Here is a 23,326-nt window from a genome sequence, read left to right on the forward strand (position 1 = left end):
TACAACAAGCTGTCTCTCTACCCTACGCCCCAATTGCTTTGAGGCTTGCATATGGGAAAGGTGAGTTCTGTGGACAAACAAAACCTAGTACCTGAGTGTGGGATGGGGTGTCGCTGGGAAAGATTGCTTCATAGAAGCGATAACAAATCGAAAATGCACAAGCATAAGGCATGCTGCTGCTGGAGAGCCTTTTGGGGTGCAGATCAGCTGATCTTTGTCATCCATCAATATAATGTATATTTTTCATAAACACTACAAGTATTTGAGTACCTTCTTTTCATAGGCTATACATGCCTGTGAGTGAGTGCATATTTTCTATATACATTTCATGTATGATTGTATATTTCCATGTGCAGTACATGTATGTGAATGCGCGTTTTTTTCATATACACTAGAAGTGTGTGAGTTTTGGTGTTTTCCATATACAGGCCATGTATAAGAAGGCATATTTTCCACGTGCAATACATGTTTTTTTTGCTTATATGGGCAGGATATTACTACACTTTCTGGACCAGATCTTCAGATCAACGCAGTCCCACTACAGGCTATGGGGCAACAATGACTCAACCAGATGAGATACAGCACTGTCTTTCCTACTTTCATGCTATGGAAATCGTTCTGTTGCTAATGTGCTCAACTAACTGCCTGCCAGATATATTAGGTTAGGTTATTTCATGGCTGTTTTTAGAAAAAGTGAACTTCTAAGACTATTTTTGGTTATCTTGGTTCTCTCCTTTCTGGCAGGTTGTGCCTTTGATGTGTTTTTAATCCTGTATTATTCCTTCAAAGAAGCTCTTGGAATCTTTGCTTCTCTCTTAGATGAGCTGTCAACTCCATGGCCATTTACCAGCTTCACACACTTGTTTTGCCTCGTTTTAATTTAAAGGGCAATCATTTTTTTTGGACTGCCTTCCTTTCCCAGTTCCAGGAGCTTTGTTCTGTGATTAGTGACCTGATTGGCAGATAATGGAATTGAACTGCAGTCCCATAAGTGCAAGGGCTCGCTCATTACCAACTACATCTGCTGTGTTTCAGAGCATTATAACGAGATTTCATTTCTCATCGGTCTAAAAAGCCATTAATTGAATTCATGATAAAATATTTATTCCTCCTACCCTTTCTATCCAACACTAGCAGATGGCAGCCAGGCACATGGCCCCAAAAACTTTGGATGGAATGTGTAATTTAAAAAAAAAAAGAGCAAAGATTGCTCTTGATTCATCTTAGACACAAAATAGAAGAGTTCTGAGCCTACCCTGTTTAAGTGCAAAAAAATTAACAGGTGCCATATACCAGTGAGAGGAAAGGGAAAGATGGATCATTTTTCCTATATTTTAAAGTCACTGGGGACCATTGTGGTCATCTAATCTGATCTCTTGCTTAACACAGGCCCTAGAATTTCATCCAGTGATTCCTGGGCCATCTTATGTTTCCCTTTCAGTTCTCACTTGGCTCTGCTCTGTGTTTTGCTGTGGGCCACTGAATGGCTTTGTGATCACGTGGACACAGTGCCCAGTACCTTTCAGCATATATATGAAGTTTGGTCTATTCACTGAAATAAGAAATAATAGCACCAGTACTCTAGGCAGTCTACAGGGGATCAGTTTCTTACTTCCTAACCTTGGAAGGGAATAGGATGGGGGACATTTTAGTTTGAACCCCAGGATAAGAGAACAACCATGGTATAAGACCCAACATATAGAACCGATGTTACAGCCCCGTCGCACTGCTTTGTGTACATTCAGGGCTGCACTAGCTTACCCTGGGGACTGAAGTAGTCCCAGGGATGTGGGAATTCAAAGATTGCCTCTGACCATTTTTTATTGGATGGGTGAAAAGGTGCTGAGAGTAGGGGAAGGGATCTACAGGAGTCCCACCTCCTTCCACACGATAGGGTGGAGTGTTTGAGGGCTTCATGTTGTGACTTTAATAGCCTTCCTCTATAGTTTTCTTCATATGACCCCACCATGTACTCCCCAGAGACTGACATGGTGGAGTGGGAGGAAACAGAGCCTGTAACACCCCATTGTCTAGTAACCCTGGGGAAGGCATCACTGGGGCTTTGTCATGGAGCCGAAGGGAGGACACTCCCCAGCAAGTCAATGCTATTCAATGGAGTCCCTTGCTGGCAGGTGGAATGGCAAAACTCCCAGGAGGTAAGTCCATCAAGGGCTAAATGTGTCTCTCTGTGTCAGTTTGACTAAATTCTCCCCTCAGTTCATTTGAGAGGCCAGGTCCTTCAATGACTAATTTATATCGCAATTTTCCTATGTCTCACTCAATAGACCAAACATTTCAGCTTCTTCCTGTGTGATTCAAATTTGATGCCTTGTCTACTCTTCATGTGATGAATGCAATGGAAACACATTCCTGTCACAGGGCCTCATCTGGAATGGTGCTGATCAGTGACAACACCCAATTAAGACCCCGACCAGTAAGCACATGCTTACTGATTTCATGGGCTTGATGCAATGCTCATTGAAATCAATAGAAAGATTCCCATTTTCTTTGGTTCAGGTCCTATTTTCTTGGTTAAATCCATGCTCATATACTCTGCTGTATCGGGAACTTAAACTTTTTTTAAAAAAAATCCCAGCTTTTTAACAAAACCCTGCAACAGACTGAGCCTGAGCCATCAGCTTGAGAGATTTGCAATGATCTGATTTTCTTATTACCATGGTGAAGAAATTGTAGCCTTAACAAATGAAGGATATTCTTCACTGTCTTTACATTTAAAACACTCAAAATAAAATCCTGCAACCCATTAAATATCTGTGTCACTAAGTAGGGGCATTGTTTTTATCAGGCACATCTTGATTTAAAATGAACATATCATACTGCATTAAGAAAAATGTAAGTTTCAGCTTGGAAGATAGCATAACTCACAAGTGGTATAGCCAGAAGCTAGTTGATGGCTTACTTATAAGTGGGTAAATCTAACATCCTTTAGGGAATGTGATTTTCTGTGTATGCTTTTCATACTTCAGTAATTGTTTGGTGTATAAGAGGGTGAATTTGCCAGTTGCCACCAGCTTATTTCTTGCCCTATTGCAGTTAATATAGATGAAACATTTTTAAAAGCATTCTTGGAAATCATTTTTAAGCAGTTTCCTGAATAAAAAATTCCTCTTGGTGAAGTGAATTTGTGGAGAAAATGACCTTAGGTCAAAATATTTATTGAATCACAAACTGTTTATCCCTGAGTTTCCTTAAAAAAAAATCCATATGAGACTTCAGTTTCTTTGGCCAGTCTTACAAAGATTTACAATTAAATGTGAAATTTCTTGCTAACCAAACTGCACCACATCAAATGGCTTTATTTTTAATTTGCCCACAGAGATTTATAGGAAAATGTCAATGAAATGTAAAGATATTCTGACTGAAGTCAGTGTTTACTGGCATGAATGCTGGCAACAAACATATTTCCAAAACCGCTGTAAGGATTCATGGATAAATAATGGTACATGGAAGCAAGTGGACATTTGCACTGGGCATGCTGGAATACTCATTCAATCAGGGGGGGGAAAAAAAACCCTGTGACTTACAACCATTTCCACCTAATCAGCACAGCTCTGACACTGACTACCCACATAGAATTCTGATTGAGGTTGCAGGAACAAACCATCCCAATGTGTAGAAAGAATAGTAAATATGGCAGGTGACCAGCTTGGGTTAACAGTGAAATCCTTGCTGATCTTAAAAACAAAAAAGAAGCTTACAAAAAGTAGAAGATTGGACAAATGACCAGGGAGGAGTATAAAAATATTGCTCAGGCATGCAGGAGTGAAATCAGGAAGGCCAATTCACACTTGGAGTTGCAGCTAGCAAGAGATATTAAGAGTAACAAGAAGGATTCCTTCAGCTATGTTAGCAACAAGAAGAAGGTCAAGGAAAGTGTGGGCCCCTTACTGAATGGGAGAGGCAACCTAGTGACAGAGGATGTGGAAAAAGCTAGTGTACTCAGTGCTTTTTTTGCCTCTGTCTTCACGAAGGCCAAATTTCCCAAAGAAATCAGCAGCCGGTAGCGTCCATTGTTTTCAATGGAAGATGAAGCCTTTTGAAAATCTGCCCACATCATTTAGGTGTCTAAATGGGAGCTGAGCTCTGGAAAATCCAGCCCAAAATCTGAGGGCCTGACTTTCAGCTACACTAAGGTCCTCTACACTGTTATGGCAGTGTAACAACACCTTAAAGGGGGCGCAGATCAGGCCATTTCACAGAGAGCTGTATGGATCTTTCCTCGCACTACTCAGAAATAGCTCCCGCAAAGCCAGTAGAACTTCCCCTGGTGTAAAAACTGGAGTGACAAAGAAATTGAGCCTTATGGGTTTATTTGAGTGCTAGGGTGAGAACTAACTGAGTAGGTTTTTGCTACTGGGACTTAGAAGTCTAAAACCTCATGGGTTGTTCTTTCCACTTCCCCTCTTTGCAGAGATGGTATGAACCAACTCACGGCCAGGGAGGGAGGAACACCACAAAGGCATTTCTCCCTCAGAGACCAGGCTATGGTGAATTAAAGCATTGCTCAGGCAGAACATCCAGGCTCCTTGATTAATGGCATGTACTCCCGTGATTTCAAAGCAGGGCTTGATTCAACTGGCAACAGACTAGCAAGGGGAAAGAGAGAGCTAGAGCTTTATTAGTATGGAAACTGTGCAGCTGCTCACTGACTTGTTCAGCATAATAGTTATTGGCATATGAATTTAAAAAAAAAGCCACCAAAACAAAGGGTCAATCAAGACCCCTAGACAAAGGTTGAGATTTTCAGAGTGCCAAGAGGGAGCTGAGCACTTTCAAAAATCCAGCCTCCGTATATCTGAAGGAATACAACACCTTAGATTTTAGTCTTTAACTACTGGAATGAGGAAGAGACAGCTGCCGAATCAAAGGTTTCTTATATCTTCCCCGAAGCATTTGGGGCTGACCACTGTCAGAGGCTGGGGGCTGGATGCCCAGGAAGATTTAGGTGTTGTGATGCTGAGCGTCACAGTGCCTAACTTTCAGGTGCCTGGAAAACCCTCTGATTTGCAAAGCCGGAGTTAGGTGCCTGTACAATGAGTGGGGAGAGATAGATGCCATAGACAGGCATTCACAAAAACTCGCACACTAGGTAGGGCATTGCCTCAGCTAACCAATGGAAGAGGCTGACCAGATGGGCGCTGCTAAGCCCTGCCTCTTTCCCATAGATATATGCCTTATTCTGGGCTGTAGGGAAGTGTCTCTCTTGGCTTGGGAAGCTGAAGCCGGTCACCTCTTTAGAGCTAGGTGTCATATGCCCATTTTAGCAAGAAGCTGCTGGAAGAGGAGGAAGAGATGTCCGAATGATCATTTTTATCTCAGTGGTTAGATCATTCACCTCAGAGATGGGAGAGCCCTGTTCAAATCCGTTCTCCCCTTCTGGCAGAGGGGGGAGAATTGCACCTGGGTCACCCACATCTAGGGTGACCAGACAGCAAGTGTGAAAAATCAGGACAGGGGGTGGGGGGTAATAGGGGCCTATATAAGAAAAAGTTCCAAATATGGGGACTATCCCTATAAAATTGGAACATCCCAGAGTGCTAACCACTGGGTTAATGTTATACAGTGGACACTACCACCTCCAGCTCCTGCTCCTCTGGTTGGGTTTTGAATAGAAGCTGATTTGGTAGGCAGTCTCTGAACATGTCTACTAGAGCAGGCCCTGCACATGACTTAGGTAGCCAAATGCCTATCTTCCAATACCAATCTCCTAGGACTGGAAGGGACCTTGAAAGGTCATCAAGTCCAGCCCCCTGCCTTCACTAGCAGGACCAATTTTTGCCCCAGATCCCTAAGTGGCCCCCTCAAGGATTGAACTCACAACCCTGGGTTTAGCAGGCCAATGCTCAAACCACTGAGCTATCCCCTCACCCCCCCGATTCCACTGGTTTGAGAATTGTCCTGGGGCTTACATGGGAGATAGGTATCTGGACATTCACAGGAAGGCAGCGTACAGATGCCAGAGGCAGAAACAGAGGCACCTAGGGAATTTGTACTCTGAAAAATTGAGTGCTGAGTTAATTTAGGAGCCTACAGGGGTTAAACAGGAGTTTTGTGCATCGTGGTGGAGCCAAAACTAGGACTTAGGCACCTAAAATAGTGACTTAGGCACCTAACTCCTTTTGAGCATCTGGCCCTCGGTCAACATGTAAAACTTGTATTGGCATAGCTGTGTCAGCCAGGGTGTGGAAAAATCCCGGCATAGCAGCAGCTATCTCAACAGAAGAGGGCTTCGGTCGACCTTGCTAACACTGTTTGGGGAGGTGGGCTCCTTCTGCAACAGAAAGACTTCTGTTGGTATATGATGCATCTCTGCAGCATGGGTCACGGGTCACCTGAATGTTTAAATTAGTGTAAATGGTGGATTCTCTGTACCTTGAAGCCTTTAAATCATGATTTGAGGACTTCAGTAACTCAGCCAGAAGTTATGGGCCTGTTACAGCAGTCGTTGGGTCAGGTTCTGTGGCCTGCAATGTGCAGGAGGTCAGGCTAGATGATCATGATGGTCCCTTCTCGCCTTTAAAATCTATGAGTCTATCTACACGAGGCACTATGCACAGGTTCTGTAGTGTAGATACAGCCAGAGGCAGGATTATGGCCTGGACGGACCCTGAGTCTGACACAGTAGGATAATTCCTATGGCCTAACTGTGTTCCCATTAAAACCACAGTAAAATAAAACAAATTTTGAGTTGACTTTCAAGGTGAAGTATTCCGTGGCGTGTATTTTAGAAGTATAAACTTCTGGCTACATGTTCCCTTAAAGGAACACAAGAGTGCACTGCATCTTAGGCTAGATATCGGGCCAACTGTTCCTACTGAAAGCACAGAGCTAGTGCGAAGAATGCTTTGGGGCACAGCACTCACCTGGCATATCGGCCCTAATTTACTATTTAAAGCACAAGGTTTGAAGTGTTCAGGGGTAGCCAATATTGCATTGTCTCGTTCATGGAGAATAGCATTGTCCGCTGGAATTGTTGGAAATGACTTGGTGACATAGAACCAGATTGCTGTCCCTCCCCACCAATGGTTGGTGCAACTACTGGAAGGAACATTTTCCATGGAAATATCCCCCCAGCATTTCCACCCAGAGATGGTCTCACAGCAGGCCATCGGGGAGACAAGGCTCGCCATGGGGCCCGCCCCCGTGTTTCGTGGATCCCCAAGCATGAACCCAGCTGAGCACATCCTATATGGATGCCTCATTCCTCTACACCTGGCTACCGTCACATAAACCCCTCCTGATCCCCTGGTAGCTCAACTCGCCAAAGGTTGTGACTGAGAAAGGGATCCATGGAACAGTTAATACCTTCCCACATGTGTTCCACTCAGCCTGCAGTGCAGGGACGGGGAGAAAAAAGGAGGAAGAAGAAAGCCTCCCTTACTCCCCCGCTTGGCCCTGCTCAGATTGTGACTCCAGCTGTGGGGAGAGCAGGGGCAGCTAACTTGAGGCCCCCACTGCAAGCAAGTGGAGATGGAGGGAGCAGAGAGGGACAGGGGCCTATACACACTCATAGGCCAGAGGAGCTGGCTAGTTGCTCTAGGGGTGAATAAATGGCTCTGCGAAATAGAGTGCATCACCAATTTCCTCTCCACTGAGATCCTGAGCTGCAAGGTCCTGGATATCTCTGACCTCTTAGATCGGTGGCAACGCTGGTGTCAGCAGGAAGGTCAATAATATCGCATGGCCAGGAAATCATAGCTGATTGGATATTAGTAAGTAAAAATGGAGGTGGGGCAACAGAGGAAGAGCACAGAGGATAGGCAAGACAGTGGTGTGCGGTAAGGCAAAATAAATGGTTCTGAGTTAGGATTTCAGTGAGGAGGGTTGGTGGGTCAATAATTGGAGGAATTGTTTTTAAATGGCAATTTGATCCTAGCTTGGCTTGGCTTTGTTGTTCTCAGCATCTGATTCCTCCCACGGCACCCAGCATGGGCTGCTAACAAGTAGGAATTTAATTCTTTTAGTGACTGATAAATCTGACTTTTATGAACGTATGTACTTTATTAGTGTAATTAGCTATTATGGAATATGTTTGTAACCTGAAATGACTTACAGAAGCAATCAGCATTGTCCAGCTGTGCAATCTATGTTCCCTAAGTTATTGTAATTAAAGTGGCAAGAAAATGTAAAATGGGTGAGGCTGTTTGCAATTAAAAATATCAGCCATATTTCTACACAGCTGATTTCCCCACTTGCAGGTGGAAATGAAATCTCCTGACATTTACATAGGGCTGCGATTGTCATTTGTAACGTCCCACTGGAACTGGACAGCCAGGATCCCTCTAGCATTGTGTTATTTTGGGACTGAGCTGCATCTTCCTGGATTTGTATTTAATGGATATGGATAACTAGGCCTGGATATTTTCAAATGTGGGCTCCTTCAACAGGACATCCAAATCTTGCCATTGGAGGTTCAAAGTGACACTTAGCCATAATTAGGTGGGATTTTTAAAGCACACAGATGCCATAAAAGCAGAAGACCTACTGAATTTTAGTGAGACATGGGCTATTAAGTAAAGCTGGGCAAATAATGGATTTTGCAGTTCATTGGAAATTAAAAATAAACAAAAATCAGATTGAACTGAAAATGATTTTTTTAATGGGTGAATTAAAATTTAAAATAAAAACGGTCATTGTGGGTCAAATGAAGCATTTTGTTTGACCCAAGATGAATATTTTGTTTTGATTTTGAGCATTTTTGAATGTTTTAAAATTAAAATAAAATTAAAGGAAATTTTGAAATAAAAAGTTTCAAATTGACACATTTAAACATTTAATTTAAAAATGTCAATATGAGACATCAACTTTCTCAAGGTTTTTTAGTCTTAATTTGTTTTTTTTAACCCAATTTGGCAAAATCAAAACAAATTTTTGAAATGTTTTGATATCCACAAATCTGCATTTTTCAACCCAAAAAAGTTTAAGTCAAAAAATATCACCCATTCTATTGCTAAGTCACATAAGCTCTTTGGAAAATCTTATCCGGAAGTCTCATTAAAAGTCGAAGAAACTTGTGCACCTAAGTCACTTAAGACCAGACTTTTAAAGGTATTTAGATGTTTAAAGATGCTGATAGGCATCTGGTGAGATTTACAAATGGGAGTTATGTGTCTAGATGCTTTTAAAAATGTCACTGAATGCCTGTTTGCATCTTTAGGAACCTAAATACCCTTAAAAATCTGACCCTTAGGCTTCTTTGAAAATTCTGCCCATATGTTTCCATTTATTTCACCCAGCAGAGCTGCTGGGCACTGAGGTCGTTGCAAATATGGCTACATCTTTTAAGTGCCTGAACAAGACCTGAGCTGTTTGGAAATTCTGGCCCCATATTTTTAAACCACGTTTGGGCTGAGATCAAACAGGTAATATCTGAAAGAATTTATCTGCTAAAGTTATGAGCAACTGAACAAGAGAGAAGTGATGCTGGAGTACTAAAGGAGTATTCAAAGTTAGCTATAGCAGGAGTCAATACTGCCAGCATTAAGGATATTCGGAGACCTTGCAGATACAGTAGGGCGAGCTAAGGACAGGCTCAATCCTATTTTTGCTCACTTTTGTCACTTTCGATCAGCCCCTCAACATTGTTGTGTTTTCTGCAGGTAATAGCCATCATACAAAGAATTGGGCTGACACATACTTTTCTGCTTCAGTTCTAACATTAACTGCCTTTTTTTCTTTTTCTTTTTTTCTTTTTTTTAAAGAAAATGACACGAGTCTCCTAAAATAAATAAATAAATAAAAACCAGACAAGGATAAAAAAAAAAGACACCTAAAAATGTTTGCCCACAACACTAACCGGTGCTAAATGTCCAGCCATTATTAGAACACCTCGCCAGGTCAGAAGAGTCCAAGAATGCTTCTTCAATGCCATTCCCACTGCCTGACTCTGCAGGGGATGAAGTGACGTTCTGGCTGTGCTTTCGAGTCATATCAGGCTATTGCTGCATCAATTGAGTGATTAAAAGGAAGTGACGGGTAGGCAAAATGAGAACCAAAGGCTCATGCTGTTAGAAAGAAATCTCACAGTACCGTACATATACATCTACCCACACTAAACTATACACACTCACGACAGATACCATAGGTGGCCCAAATAACAATGCTGTGCTGAATATCAAACTGCTCTGTAGTAACTTATTAATCCTTGCTATTGGGCTGAAGTTTGCCTGGGCTACAGGCAGGAAGGAGGAGGTGGTTGGAGATAGTCGCCTATCAGCTGACACTGAAGAGTCATTAAAGGGACAATGCCAGATCCGTTAACTCTGAAGACTCTGGCTCAGTCTCCTGGCAGCTTACGGAAGTGGCTTGAGCAGGAGGGGCGGAAGCCCACCAACCCATGGGTGGGAAGGCAGATTGGATGAGGAGTTGTCAAGGGATGGGACACTGTGATTGGCCGTGCCTACCCATTCCAGTCTCCCACGCCCTGGGCTCCTCACCCAACTTCAGTCGTTTCCCCCTGCTCGCAGGATTAGTCTCCCCATACAGGGTCATTGTCTCCGTCTCTCCCCCACCTGGCCCTTTGTCCCAATCTCCTTGCCCAGAGACTGGGGAGGAGGGGAGAAGATTGGAATGAGACACCAAGGGAGGGAGACATGGACTGAGAACCAGGGTAAAGGGAAAATTGGAGACTATGACTGGCTGGCCAAGGAGATGGTAACTGAGATGAGCATCCTGGATGGGTGGAGACTGGGACAAGAAGCTGGGTGGGGAGAAGAAATAGGTTAGGAAGGAACAGTGGCAGAAGGTTCTGCAAATTCTAGAATACACTCCTCTCCAGAATCTTGAATGGACCTCAAGATTTCTGTGTTTCACCATTGCTGTGTGTCAGCAAATATCTGTGGAATCTAAGTGTGTGTGTCTCATCCCCCCTCTAATGCTGGTCCACATAGAGGATAATAACCTACTACTTCTATCAGTTACTCCATTACCTCAAGTGACAGAAGTCTGTGTGATGGATCTAAAAGTTCCAACTGTGCTGATGACCCCTGTGGGTCTCAATATGATGCCATAGGATCAAATTTCTCTTTTTTCAGTTTGCATTTTTACAGACGTGTACACACACACACACATACACACACACATTACGTGTAATAAATCTACAGCTCTGAAATCCACATCGTAAGCAATTTTAGGAAATGCATACTTAATACCTAAGCTTGAACCTGTCTCATCCTTTTTCTACTGCTTTGTCATCAATATGTGGAATGGTTTTCATTACAGATATGAAATGCAAATGACATTCAGTTTTCTTGCTGCCTTGTATAAAGGTTAAATCTAGATATATCCTACTGCTGTTGGCCCTCTGGGAAAGGTTTTTATATGTTGAGAACAGTAATCAGTGGCTTTTTATGCTTCTGCATGGGACATTATTTCTGCATATTTAAATTACTGAGATCATTATGAGACAGCAACTAACATCTCCTATTTTAAGCGTATTTAAAATTACAACTGAAGTTTGCAAAAAATGCCATTTTTCAAAAAGATTTTATTACAAATTTGCATTTGGATTTAAATTTTGTGATCACATGACCAGATGTTCATAACACTTGAAGATTAATCAAGAATGCAGGAGGGCAAGGAAAAAGAGAGATGTCGTTTTTGACTAAGATATCAAAGAGGAACATACAGCTTTTCAGTGGCTGATGTACCAGCCTAAGGTTTGTAATATTTTTCTTAGACCCCCTTAGCAATAAAGGGGTTAATCTTTAATAATCCCCTACTAGTTAAAATACATCATCATTGTGCTTTCTGCCAAAATGTTTATCCCTTTCATGGGAAGCTAGGGTGTTATGAGGACACAAGGACCTTGCACCTAACTTTACAAAGGCCTGATCCTTCTACAATGGAATTCAGTGGAACTCATTGACTTCAATGAGAATTTGATATGTTTTTGCAACAGTAGGTACAAAATTGTGCTTCCCTTGGTCAGGTGAGTGGTGAAATGGGTGCTCATCTGTACCTTTTCAGGCTGTAGAATTAGCTGTCAATCTCATGCAATCTCTTGCAAGACTCCCAGCATTACTGCTTACAGTCACAGCTCGATACACCAGGAGGACAGTTTCTGGTTCTAGAAATTGGTGTCAGCTTTGATAGCGTCTCAGATTTCCATACTGGTTCTATGTTATTATTTACATGACGAAAGTACCCAGAGGCCCCAACTAAGACCATTGTGCCAGACTTATACAAAAATATAGTAACAGACAGTCCCAAGCTCAAAGATCGTAGGGCCACGTTTTCTAAGGTATTTAGGCCCTTAATGACATAGGTAGCTGTTTAGAGGATTTTCACAAGTGCCAATAAGGAGTTAGGAGCCAGGGCCTTTTGAACATCCCACTAGATGTCTAGCTGCAGCTTTAGGTACCCAAATACCTTTGACAATTGGTCCCTGGTTGGTGGGGATGGATAATCAGTTGAACATGAACTCCCAGTATGATGCTGATGCATAAACAGGGGGGATCTCAAGTGACAATAGAGTATTTCACCTCTGTGTCTGGCACTGGCGCAACCACTGCTGGAAACCTGTGTCCAGTTCTGGTGCCCACAATTCAAGAAGGCTGATAATACATTGGAAAAGGTTCAGAAAAGAGCCACAAGAATGACTGAAAGATTAGAAAACCTGCCTTTGAGTGACAATACAAAGAGTCCAATCTATTTAACTTGAAGAGAAAGTTAAGGAGTCACTCGGTTATACTCTGTAAGTACCTACATGGGGAACAAATATTTGATAATGGGCTTTTCAGTTACGCAGAGAAAGGTCTAACATGATCAAATGGCTAGAAGTTGAAATTGGATGTTTTCAGACTGGAAATAAGATGTACATTTTTAACAGTGAGAGTAATTAATTATTGGAACAATTTCCCCAGGGTTTTGGTGAATTCTCCATCACTGTCAATTTTAAAATCAAGATTAGATGTTTTTCTAAAAGACCTGCTCTAGGAATTATTTTGGGGAAATTCTCTGGCCTGTGTTATGAGAAGGTCAGGCTAGATTATCAGAATGGTCCCTTCTGCCTTTGCAACCTATGAGAGGGTGGGAGGAGAAACAGAGGCACAGGGAAGTGAAGTGACTTTCCCAAGGTCACCTAGCAGGTCAGTGGCAGAACTCCAGTCCAGTGCTCTGTCTACGATATCATACCACCTCTGCACACATCTCCATTTTGACCTGGCCCCAGTCACCACCATTTGGCTCCCATTTACTTGGTATCTGTGGATCCAGCCCTAGTACGTGTCAGGTTTTGGTTTGGTTGTAATCCTCCTACAAGATTTCTGAATAAAAACTGGCAATGTTTCTAACTGTCCTTCTCCAGCCCTGATTTTTTTTTTCTTCTTTGAGAGAGGAATTGGCTTGAGGAAAGAAATTGCACTGGAATTCTAAGTTCCTCCAGTTAGCTCCTTGAAAGTCTTTCACAAATCTATTTTTTTCATCTGCACCAGACCTTGCAGGTCTCAGCTTTTTTAGAGATTACATCGCATTTGACATGAATATGTCACTGTTTTGTTTTCTCCTAAGGAATCACAGTTTTATCACAGGCAAGTCCTGGTGCATTGGGGAATGATAACATGCACTGAAACTTTGAGACTGATGGCACAAATCATAGAATATCAGGGTTGGAAGGGACCTCAGGAGATCATCTGGGGGGAAATCCTGCTGTATAACCCAGGCTGGTAAGTACTGTGTCCAGTTTTGGGCCCCACACTACAAGAAGGATGTGCATAAATTGGAGAGAATCCAGCGGAGGGCAACAAAAATGATTAGGGGGCTGGAGCACATGACTTATGAGGAGAGGCTGAGGGAACTGGGATTGTTTAGCCTGCAGAAGAGAAGAATGAGGGGGGATTTGATAGCTGCTTCCAACTACCTGAAAGGGGGTTCCAAAGAGGATGGATCTAGACTGTTCTCAGTGGTAGAAGATGACAGAACAAGGAGTAATGGTCTCAAGTTGCAGAGAGGGAGGTTTAGGTTGGACATTAGGAAAAACTTTTTCACTAGTAGGGTGGTGATGAACTGGAATGGGTTACCTAGGGAGGTGGTGGAATCTCCTTCCTTAGAGGTTTTTAAGGTCAGGCTTGACAAAGCCCTGGCTGGGATGATTTAGTTGGGTTTGGTCCTGCTTTGAGCAGGGGGTTGGACTAGATGACTTCCTGAGGTCCCTTCCAACCCTGAGTTTCTATGATTCTATGATTCTATGAACCAAGGTGAGGCTGCCACCGATCTTTGGAAATAGCTGGGAGTGAACTGCATGCTGGAGGCTGTTTGTGAGCAGTCCAGGCTGGCTGCTATCGCAGCTAAGGGCACCCCAGGGTGGAGGGCAAGGGTTACACCCTTACTCATTAGTCTGGGTTGTACCCCAGGTATGTCACAACATGAAGGTGTGATTAAAGCTGCCTCTCTGTATGAAGTATGGTGAGTGTTAGCAGTAGCAGAGGGTGTGTAAGCAGAATTTGCTAAATGCAGCATTAGGTGTAACCAGCTGAGCAACTCAGGCTGAAGCCCTTCTCACACACGACAACAGGAGCATGAAACTATGCCTGTCCACTGCACATCAATGGAGGCTGCCTCTGTGCCAAACCATGGGCCAGATTCTGCCACTCTTTGAGAGATCCCTTACTTCACAAACAGTTGCACTGAGAAAATGGAACTGCTCAGGGAGTAAGGTACCTCTTAGTGGAGGGTGGGCAGAATCTACACGATGTTGATAGATGAGCTATTACTTTGATACAGCCAAATGGGTCCCGGTGTAAAAGTGGACAACTACATTGACATAAATGGAGTTGTATTTGTTTACCCCAGGTTTGAATTTGGCCCAGTGTCTGAAATCAGGCAAGTTAACGGCAAAGCTCCCATTGATTTCATTAGGACCAGCTTTTCACCCAGTTGTCTGAATATGCTACTTCATAGGTTAGGATGTCTTCTTGATTAATATGGCACAGAAAATGCACGTCTCTCTTTCCAAAAGCTCATACCTGTACAAGTAAACTAACAACACCCAAGGTCTTCTATAAAGATCATTCATAATACTGATCTGACATGACTTTGCAAGTAGCCATTTTCCACTCTGTTTCTTAGAGAAAAACAAATATGTAACAAAACTCTGGAATGCCTGTTCAATATTTCATTCTCCAGTTATTAAGCATCATCCTGGGAGCAATGAGACAAGAAAAGAGTCTTTTCTCGTTTCAGGCTCTGCAATGAGCAGAGCAAAGCTGTGTGCAATGGATCTGGAAGAAGCTTTATATATTATGACAACCCAACATATCTCTAGGGTGCTCTACTACTGTGGAATGTAGTTTTAAGTCAAATCATCCATTAAGTCAGCAAATGTGGAAAAATTTCCCAGTTTGCTGTAGATGAAAAGCACACCGACACCCACGACTCCATTCTAATGAAAGCAATGAAGTAAGATCATCAACCTAAATTGATCCTATTAATCTAACCACATAATCGTGCACTAATAACTAAGATGAGTCTGTGAAGCTTCAGGACTGTGTTATATGGAAATAGCCACAATCTCCATCCTTGCGTGACAGCTTTAGGTCAAATTTGGGTCCTCAACTTTTCCAAAAACCTAAAAAAGCATCTCATTTGCTTACACAAAAGTGCATTTGTGTGTTCAGACTGAGGGACTGCATGAATAAGCACTTATTTCTGCAAAAAACGGGATGGTCACATATGTTCCCTGTATTAGCATAAGGCCCAAACACCACTTAAGTCTACATGTAGAACTTGCGTGGTGTGTAGGTCTCATGCTAACGCCCACCAGGTGAATGTCACCATTAAATACTAATTCATGAAATTTAGTCCCTTGGACTCTTCCTCCCGCACACTGGGAGGAATGGAAGCAGTGCTATTATTTGTATTGGGCCAAAAACGGTTTGCAGTTCACTGAGTAATATGAATTCACTAAGCCTTAAAAATTCAAGAACCATCTCAGTAACTTCAGTTAGCAGACTCCAGGTATGAATCAGATAATGCTCTGATACACAGTTTAAAATTAGGGTAGGTCTACAATGCACTCCGTTTCCAAGCCCATGGTTGAGCATCCACACTCTATTGTAAACCTGGGTTTACTGTTGCTGGACTTGGGTCTCACAGCCATGCTAATGCGTCCACACTGCACTACGCAGACCTTCTGACTCAGGTCTGAGTCCACACTACAAAATGACAGGGTTTGGCCCTGAGTCTCTGCAGGATTTGGCTCTGATCCACTCCCCCAGCAGGAGTCTAGGAATTGTGTCCTTAGCGCTTGCTGATTCGTGTTAGACTGACTTGTGTGTGAATGGAAAGGAAGCGTGGGCTCAAACCTGAATAAGAGCCTGGGCTGAGTGTGCAGTGTAGACACACCCAAGGAGACGAAATGAAGCTTCTTCACATCGATAACGGTGTATCCCTTGTTGGCAACACATTTCACTTGCCACTTCTGTCAAAGGTATAATAATGAAGACTTTTTTCTTGTCAATGTTATTTATTTTAATTTGCTTTCAGTGTCTGTTTAATTGTCTAGGGATCTTTCACACCTATGATGCGTTGCTTAGTTTATGTCTTCTTTGGAGGCTGTCACCATCCTAATAAGAAGGTTTTAGACATTAAAGGACAGATTTTTTGAAAAAGATAGCAAAGTTAATTAAAAACGAGAAGCAACAAAAAAGCACAACAGCTGAACCACGCATTAGACAAAAGCAAGAGGAAAGAGCAGTGCAGAAACTTGGAACAAAACCATATAAAATGCGTTGAGGTTTCCTCCAAGAAAAAGGTTCTTCAGTAGTCAAAATGGCATATTATTAAATTTGTGTCTGAGGATAATTTTAAATAACTAGTGCATTTATACAATCCTATCCATCCTTGGGAAAATCTTTCCTATAAGGACTTTTTTCTTTATGAATGTATGTACAATTCTGTTCCAGAAGGACACAAGGAATTCTATAATGGAACAATCCACAGGTTCTAAGTGAATTCTGTGGGTACTTTGTAGGGCCGGTCAAAAATTCCAAATATTTTTCTTTGGATTTTTAATGTCATATATTCCCCTCTCAATGAAAAATGAAAACTTGAAACATTTTGGTTGTCAGACAAAATGTGGGGGGTTTGGTAAAATAAATTACCAATAAGTGTTTGGTTTTCAAATCTGGAAAATTGTAAATAAAATGGAAAAAAAATAATTTTGGTTGAAAAGCCATTTTTATCAACTTATTTTTTTCTTGACAAAAATATTTCAAGCAGCTTTTAGATCTCAGTACTTCTGTAAATCAGGCCAATATTAATGAGGCAACTACTTTTAGCACAACATCTGGAGTATTGCTAGGAAGGTACTGGGACAGACGTTATCACTCACTGACATACAAGCCATTCTCTCACCTCGCCTCTGGCTGTGTTGAATCTTACCAGTTGCAGATAATGGAAAAGAACCAGCAATAACCTTCTGAAAGAGGAAACACCACACTAGGGTATTCAGGATGGATGGTCCCAAGCTCTGCGCTGGTGTGAGAGAAGTAGGTGACGAAGAGGGTACACAGTCAGGACTCATCTCAGAATCACTATGCATGAGCTTTGGGAGAGAAAGTGTGACATTATGTCAGTGGCCGTAGGCCAAGTTGCTCAGTCAGTTGTACATGGACAGAAACGAAGAAGAAATGTTTAGGGACTTGGGAAGAAGGGAAAGAGGAGTTTAAGGGAAAAGAGAAAAATCTGAGTTAAATAGGTGGGAGGGAGAGGGAGTCAGTTAAGGTTGGAAAAACCTCAGCTGTTCATATATAGCCATTAAACTCAATGGAAAAACTTCTACCATCTCCAATAGGTTTGGAGGAGCCCATAAACAACTGAACTTTTGGCTAATTACCCAAGCACATCCGCCAAAACTTGTGAGGTTCAACCATATCTAAAATTGGTCTCAGACTGAAAGTCTGCATAAGTGTAAAGAAACCCCTCTCAAAAAATCACCTTTCATAGAGCACCCTATGGAATACTTCATAGGTCTATGTGAAAAGTAAAATAAGTCTTTAAAATGAGATGAGCAATATTCTATCATCCTCCGGATTCGTCTCTGTAGAAGAGGATAATAGAAAAACATGCACTGCTGACAGAATGTAACTTCTGATTGGTCTCATGTCACACTGCAACAAGATATTATCTCCATTAGAAATAATGGGCCACCAATGCTGTAACTCTCTTTAACACATGACATCCAGCTTTGCAGGGTCTCCTGGCAGGTACAGAATTAACTTGTGCCGCTACTGCATGCATGACTGGAAGCCACTTACAAGATTCAGCAGCATGTCATGAAACTCACCTCAGTCTTGTTAAAAACAGAACTAATCATCAAATATCAGCATTTGAAAGGCCATTGATACCTTTGGTTAGAAAACTGAAAAGCCATCTCAATGATTCTTTTTAGGCTCCCGTAGCCTTGGTGAGGAGTTATTCAATTAGGGCTATATCACCAGTTCATTACAAAGTTGTCCTCATTAAACCAATCCCTTATGGAGAAATCCTATAGACATTAATGAAGTCTATACGATTTTATAGACTGTTTTAGGGTTCTATCGAAATCAGAATAAAATCTGTAGTATTTAAAAGGGAATGAAATACTTTCTATAGGTTTTTTTAAATATCTTACAAAATTTCACGTTTATTATTTATTTGTATTGCAGTAGGATCCCAGTGATGGGGTAGGACCCCATTGTCTTGGGTGCTGTGCAAACATAGAACAAAGGATGGTTGTAGCCCCAAGGAGCTTAAACAGTAAGGGCTTCTCTACACAGTGGGGTAATGGGCTCAGTGGTTTGCACATTGGCCTGCTAAACCCAGGATTGTGAGCTCAGTCCTTGAGGGGGCCAGTTAGGGATCTAGGGCAAAATCAATACTGGGTCCTGCTAGTGAAGGCAGGGGGCTGGACTCAATGACCTTTCAGAGTCCCTTCCAGTTCTATGAGATAGGTTTATCTCCATACATTTTTAAAAAGTACAAAGCAATGCAACAGTACTGGTGAGTATGATAGGTCATGATCTTAACACACTAGCTGCCTAGCCATTTTCTATTAAATTCTGGGGAATGGGTAAACAACTAAAATGTTATTTTTTATTCAATTCTATGGGACATTCCCTTTATGGATCCAATCTGATGGATACATTCTTTGGAGACTATAAAAACTTGTTTATGAGATAACTTGCCTTGACATAACCTGCAGCCATCTTGTGCACTTAGCTACCATATGCTGGAAGCAAGGACACCACATGCCGAGAAAGAATTTGGCCTTGCTTAGACAGACAAAAAGATCTGCCCAGCTGCAGTTTTACTAACAAGGCTAGATGACCTAGGTCTGGATTCCTGTGTCTGTAAGTTTCTTCTTAGAGCTGCTTTGCTCTATATAATCTAATGTAATTGTTTGTTCAGGATCATTCAGATATGGAGAAATGGCTTTGGATCTTTGTAGCTGTGCTACAAATTTTTCCTGGAAAAATAAAAATGTGCCTACTATGCCATTATATATATATGGTAGTTATATGCACAGTACATGCAAAAACAAAAACAAACCCTACATTAATGCAATAGGAAACGATAAACTTTTCAAAAAATATGTATTAGATTTTAATTTCACAAAAGCCTACAGATTTAATATTTTCTGGGAAAGTCCTATAATATAAAAATATTCTCCAGTTTTTAGGGTTTAAAAAGAAAGTACAGTATGACCCATCTATAGAATTCTATTGGAAGATTTTAAAATCCTACACAGAGGATAACTTTCTATGTTAAATTCTATAGGTTTCTAGTGCAATTTGTTTAGAACCCTATTGGTTTCATCCCTAGGAGATTCTATTGGGCTTTTGCAAATGGAAAGCTTCCCACAACCTTTCTCATTAGGAGGGTGGTGAAGCACTGGAATGGGTTACCTAGGAAGGTGGTGGAATCTCCTTCCTTGGAGGTTTTTAAAGTCAGGCTTGACAAAGCCCTGGCTGGGATGATTTAGTTGGGAATTGGTCCTGCTTTGAGCAGGGGCGTTGGACTAGATACCTCCTGAGGTCCCTTCCAATCCTGATAGTCTATGATTCTATGAACATTCATAACCCTGTCTCTTTATTATTGTAACCTAAGAACCACAAACAGCAACCAGGTAGCCACTGTGCTAGGCAATATACACACAGAACAAACAGACAGTCCCTACCTCAAAGCTCTTACCTCCTTGTATTTATAGTCAGATTGTCAGCCGATGTAAACTGGTGTAGCTGTACTGATGTCAAAGTAGCCATGGCAATTTATGCCAGTTTAGGATCTGGCCACGTTATAATAAAACACATTTTCAACCCATGGGATAACATTTTCACACTCCAATCCCCAATCACACACTCAGAAAAACATGGAATCCCAACCATCCCTCCTCTATATCAGTGCAACTCTCATCATTCTCAACTGGGTTGCAAGTGTCTAACTGGGATAGTCATAGGCGCATTGGATCTTTTTTTCCTATTATACCAGTGTCAATGTGAAGCACTGCTACTGAATTCGGTTAAGCTGCTCTGGTATCATAATGCTGTAACTGAGTAGAAGTTAGCTCAATGTCTTCTTACTTGGAATTGGGAATTATGGATCAGATGCTCTGCTGGTGTAGATCAGTATAGCATCTACTGAAATCAATGGAGCTACACCACCTTGTGCCAGATGGGGAGCTGGCCCTATGAGAATGGAAAACTATTGTTTGGTGAGGTTGGACAAAGTGACCTACAGTGGGCTATAGAGTGGAATTTTCAAGAGTACTCAGCACTGATCTAGCTGGTAGCACTCCCATTGACTTTGGTGGGAATTTTAAGGCCTATTTATTTTGAAAAGCCCACATATAATAGCTAATTAAGATCACTCACTGATTAACCCACATGGCAAATTTTGCTCTCAGATAATAATTGTATATGGAGTTTCCTTGGAAGACAATAAAAATAGGGCAGGGCCAATCACCATTGTTCAGTTCACTGGCAGCCTAGAAAAACTGAAAAAAATAATTTGGGACAAAAACATATTTTTAAATTTTGGGTGAATCATTTTATTTAAAAGAGTAATTTTAGGTGGAACAAAACATTTTGTTCAACCAAAACAGAAATATTTCATTTCCATTTCACGCGTTTCATTGTTGTTGAATTAGTTAAAAAAAATCAAGTTAATAGAAGGTCAATAGAAGGTTTGGTCAACATATTTCACCCAGCTCTAGGGAGCTGTTTGTGCCCACCTGACAGCAGACTTTAGCTGAATATAAATTACTATGCTCTCACACAAAATATAATATACACCTCTACCCTGATATAACCCGAATTCGGATATAACGCGGTAAAGCAGTGCTCCGGGGGGGCGGGGCTGTGCACTCCGGTGGATCAAAGCAAGTTCGATATAACGCGCTTTCACCTATAACGCGATAAGATTTTTTGGCTCCCGAGGACAGCATTATATTGGGGTAGAGGTGTATATACTATGGCTGTCAAGCAATTAAAAAAACATAATCACACAACTAATTGCACTATTAAACAGTAATAGAATATCATTTATTTAATATTTTTGTTGTTTTCTACATTTTCAAATATATTGATTTCAATTACAACACAGAATAGAATGTGTAGAGTGCTCACATTATATTTATTTTTATTACAAATATTTGCACTGTAAAATACAAAAGAAATAGTATTTTTCAATTCCCCCATTGAAAGTACTGTAATGCAATCTCTTTATTATGAAAGTTGAATTTACAAATGCAGAATTATGTAAAAAAAGTCTACATTAAAAAAATAAAACAATGTAAAACTTTCGGGCCTACAAGTCCACTCAGTCCTACTTCTTGGTCAGACAATCGCTCAGACAAACAAGTTTGTTTACATTTTCAGAAGATAATGCTGTCTGCCACTTGTTTACAATGTCACCTGAAAGTGTAAACAGGTGTCCTCATGGTACTATTGTAGCCAGCGTCACAAGATATTTATGTGCCAAATGCCTTAAAGAGTCATATGTCCTTTCATGTTTCAACCACCATTCCAGAGGACATGCGTCCATGCTGATGATGAGTTCTGCTCGATAACGATCCAAAACAGTGTGGACTGACGCATGTTCATTTTTATCATCTGAGTCACATGCCACCAGCAGAAGGTTGATTTTCTTTTTTGGTGGTTTGGGTTCTGTAGTTTCCAGATTGGAGTGTTGCTCTTTTAAGACTTCTGAAAGCATATTCCACACCTCATCCCTCTCAGATTTTGGAAGACACTTCAGATTCTTAACTTTGGGTCGAGTGCCATAGGTATATTTATAAATCTCCCATTGGTACCTTCTTTGAGTTTTGTCAAATCTGCAGTGGAAGTTTTCTTAAAGCAAACATGTGCTGGATCATCATCCGAGACTGCTATAACATGAAATATATAGCAGAATGTGGGTAAAACAGAGCCGGAGACATACAATTCTCCCCCAAGGAGCTTAGTCACGAATTTAATTAACACATTATTTTTTAAATGAGCATCATCAGCATGGAAGCATGTCCTCTGGAATGGTGGCCGAAGCATGAAGGGGCATACGAGTGTTGAGCATATCTGGCATGTAAATACCTGGCAATGCCAGCTACAAAAGAACCATGCAAACACCTGTTCTCACTTTAAGGTTACAGTGTAAATAAGAAGCAGGCAGCATTAGGTCCCGTAATGTAAACAAACCTGTTTGTCTTCATGATTGTCTGAACAAGAAGTAGGACTGAGTCGACTTGTAGGATCTAAAGATTTACATTGTTTTGTTTTTGAGTAACAAAAAAAAATCTACATTTGTAAATTGAAGTTTCATGATAAAGAGATGGAGCTATAGAGTACTTGTATGAGGGGAACTGAAAAATACTATTTATTTTGTTTATCATTTTTAGCGTGCAAAGATTAATAAAAAATAATTATATAAAGTAAGCACTGTACACTTTGTATTCTGTGTTGTAATTGAAATAAATATATTTTAAAATGTAGAAAAACACCCAAAAATAGTTAATAAATTTCACTTGGTATTCTATTGCGTACAGTGTGATTAAAACTGTGATTAATCACAATTATTTTTTTTAATAGTAATTAATTTTTTAGACAATCACATGTGTTAACTGTGAATAATTGACAGCATATATATATATATATATATATATATATATATATATATATATAAATTTCTTCCTTAAATTAGTTTAGGCACAAAATGGGGACATAGGTAAAACTATTTCTGCAAGACTGTACACACTAAGATGCCTGCAATACTCTCACCTTGAGTTGTCTATTGAAGTGTAGATAATTTTGTGCCTATCTCCCTTTTACAATTGTCT

Source organism: Mauremys mutica, chromosome 5, assembly GCF_020497125.1.
Source record: "Mauremys mutica isolate MM-2020 ecotype Southern chromosome 5, ASM2049712v1, whole genome shotgun sequence".
In the NCBI taxonomy this organism is placed as follows: Eukaryota; Metazoa; Chordata; order Testudines; family Geoemydidae; genus Mauremys; species Mauremys mutica.